At 32.1% G+C, this 3,674-nt stretch overlaps 1 non-coding gene across 1 annotated transcript; it reads right to left on the bottom strand.

Annotated features, from left to right (window-relative positions):
• Window positions 1-2,042: 2,042 nt before the first annotated feature.
• LOC132435679 (U1 spliceosomal RNA) lies at window positions 2,043-2,202 on the bottom strand. The gene has a single exon (XR_009521622.1). It is a non-coding gene; the product is annotated as a U1 spliceosomal RNA (small nuclear RNA).
• Between the last annotated feature and the right edge of the window lie 1,472 nt (window positions 2,203-3,674).

Here is a 3,674-nt window from a genome sequence, read left to right as displayed (position 1 = left end):
CTGCCTACTCCTATTTTGGGCTGTATCCGATCAATTCAGCTTGGTGCATTTGTAAACTATAAATGACAATATAAGTGTATTTCTAATATCCATTCATAAAATAAGCAGCAGATTTCAAGTGATGGTGGCAATTTTTGTGTGTGTTTTTTTTTTTTAAATTCATGTGGGCGTCATTTTCTAAATTGTCTTATTTATAAAATATCAAGGACTCTTTAGCTAGTTTGTCAAATCATTATTTATTTCCAAAAAAAGTGTCTCTTAACAACTTGGAATAGCACAATGTATCATTATGTATTATATAATCAAGTATAATCCTACATCTTAGTTGTCTTGAAAAATATAATTCAATGAAATGAATATCTTTCTAAACCATCTATTGTTCTTGCTGTAAAAATGATAAAGCTTTACCAACAAGAAACAATTGAGTATGTACTCATTCTGTTAGTAAACATAAAAAGCACACAATAGGAAACAATGGAAGAGTAGAAAACAAAAACAGCAAGAAGATAAATACGAAATGGATTGTGCTAAATGTATAGACTGATTTCAATAATGTCAGAAGCTTTGTTCCTTAAACTTATTGTGGTAATTATATCATGAAGTAGCTAAGTCAAATCATTATGCTGTGCACCTTAAGCTTACAAGTGCTTGAGGTGTACAAATATAGTTCTGTATCTCAGTTATAGCTCTATAAAACTGGAAGAAAAACAAACAAACTTTGCATGTCTGTTTCTCCATATTTTCAGCTTTGTTTTATGGCCCTAATTGAGTCAAGTTTTCTTCTGTTTGTCAAATATTTCTACAAATTTCCAGCTGAATGTATTCATAATTGTTCCCCCTCTATTTTCTTGGTTATTGTGAATGAGAATTTTCCTTCATATTTCATAACTGATTATCACTGACATATAGGAAAGATAACTATTTAGAAAAAAATATTTTTAATTAGTTATGCCAGTGAGTTATCATTTCTAATTTTTCATGTCTGTTTTAGTGGTTCAAGATAAGCAATTATATAAACAACAAATAAGAAATATTTTCTTAAATATTGTTACTTTTGTTTTCTGAATGTGTTATTTTTCTACTTAACACTTCAAAAACTGTTAAATAAGAAGAGATTTATAGTAAATGTTTTGTTAGAAGCTAATTTTATTTGTTTCTCTCAAATTTATTTTCTCAAAATTAAAGAAATGTAGACATTCAGTTAAACATATCAAACTGTATGGAAGGTAAGAAATAAATTCTCACTCCTTCCATTCCCCAATCATTGACTTCTCTTCCAGAAATACTCATCATTAACTTTTTGTTGTTGTTGTCTTTTAGGATATTTTCTTCAGTTATCTTTTTTTTTCACTTCCTCAAATAGGGAAACATCTGTTCAAATTTAGTCTAGTTTACTCTGATTGCTTTCTATCAGAGTAATAAAAATGTTCCAGAGGCAGCCAAATATAATGTTACCAGCAACAGCTCTGAACACAGGTCACAGATTCAAGTTATATTCTCAATACCTTGTCCAGAGATGGAACCCTGATCTATAGTATCCCTCCACACCTTAGTTGTATGGAGAGTTAAATGAGTTATATATACCTTAAATAAGAGGCTTAAGTGAATTAATACATATAATGTGTGTAGAAGAGTGCCTGCCACATAGTAAGCCTTCTAAGAGGGCTCTATGTTTATCAATCCTCACAAATACTGTTGAAGTTCTATTTAATAAGTCTAGATCTCCAGCCTATTGTAAGCTAATTTCTTCTACACATATTTAAATATCCTCTTTCTACTGCCAAATATGTAGCATCATAGACTACCCTGCCTACTTGGACTACTCACACTCTAAATCAATCAGGCAAGGAGTGCAAAGACAAAGGTGTTCTGAATGGAAGTTTCTCACCACCAAAGGGTTTAATAATGAGACTCATAGAGGAATGTATGCCTGGCCAAAAGAATTTACAGATTGTGTAAGCTTATTATTTTTTTAAGACCAAACCTCACAAAATTGAGAGGTGGCTTTCAAACTTTCCTTCAAAAAAACCTTCCCCCCACTCCAGGTGAAAATTTAAACACAGCCCCCCACTACCACAAGTAATGCAGTTGAGTTTCCCACTTTTGGGAAAATTGCGGAGGTCAGTACTTCTGGAGTGCAAGGACCCTCACCAAGAGAATACTACCTTCCTGATGATGGTATCTCCCCTGCCAGATAAGTATCAAAGAAAATATTGAGTGAAGAGAGTATTAATCCTACAAGTAGGAGAGACTGAGGGGAAAAGGACGAAGCTGACACTTCTACTCCCAATATGAGTTCTACCTCAGCCTTATTACTAGGAAACAACAATGACAACATAATTATTCTGAAAAGAAGATGATCAAACCTCTGAGTCCTGAGCATATATCACGGCTGGAGATAGGTGTTAATGGCTATGTGAAGCAGTTGGTGTAGTTGGGATCTATCAACCACCCAACCAGCTCACAGATACTAAGCTCTGCAATTAAGTCAACACTTTCTAAGTCATATGATACTCAACTGGATAAAACATGACAAAGTTTCTCCTACAATTTCTTACATAATAGCAAAAGACAAAAATGCTTATGTATTTGGGTAAACCCTTGATCTTTTTGTCATTGTGATCGTGCCTGAAATAATACACAGAAAGCAATATGGTGAAAAATGATGGTGCATTATTTTTTGGCAAATACTGTTAAAAGAATCATAGAAAAAACAGCTAAAGACTAGAATAAACAAGTGTAACTACAAATTGTGTAAGATTTTCTCAATAGTTGAATGGAAATACAGAGGCTTTTAACATAACTCTGCTTAAGGTATTCAGTTCATAAATATCAATAATAAACTTCATAAAGAACTACATTTTGTAAACATTAAAGAGAAGATTAACAGTGTAAATATATTCTCAACAGTAAATTGCTTCATTAATGATAAAAAATGTTATGATAAAAACTGGGTGTAAACAAGGTGCATTGAAGAAACTAACAGAAATAACCTGGGCTAACAATACAGAGACTGCAATGTATGTGAAATGTATTAGTAGTCAAGCCATGTTACAGGAATACAGATGAAATCAGAAAGGTACAAAGTATTAGAGGTTATCACAGAAAATAGTTATGCTTATAAAAATAAAGCTTTCTAAATATGATAATCTCCATAGTACCATGAAATGAGGTGAGAGTAGTATGAAAATCTTTTGTATAGCACAAAGTTCACCAGTCTCATGGCAAAGTCCATAAAGCACTGGTAAAGTGAATTGTACTGTTTTTTTTTTTATTTTCAACAAAGACTCATGTTCCAAATTTGTTGTTATTTTCTGTGTTGAAAGAATCTAGCTATATTCTAGAAGGATATTTTTTAATATTCATTTGGAAATCATTTTGGACTCACATAAAAGTTGAAAACATAGTACAGAGAGTTTATGTGTACCCTTCACCCAGCTTCACCTACTGTTAACATTTTACATAACCATAATATAATTATAAAAACAGTGAAATAAACACTGGTACAATAGTATTAACTAAAGTATAGGACTTATTTGAATTTCACTAATTTTCCCATTTCACCATTTTTTGTTCCAACATCCAATCCAGGATCTCACATTGTATTTAGTTTTCATGTCTCCTTAGTCTCCTCCAATCCATGACAGTTATTCAGTTTTTCCCTGCTCTTCGTG

The sequence above is a fragment of the Delphinus delphis genome, chromosome 12 (assembly GCF_949987515.2).
Source record: "Delphinus delphis chromosome 12, mDelDel1.2, whole genome shotgun sequence".
In the NCBI taxonomy this organism is placed as follows: Eukaryota; Metazoa; Chordata; class Mammalia; order Artiodactyla; family Delphinidae; genus Delphinus; species Delphinus delphis.
This window is presented reverse-complemented; position numbering and strand designations above follow the sequence as displayed.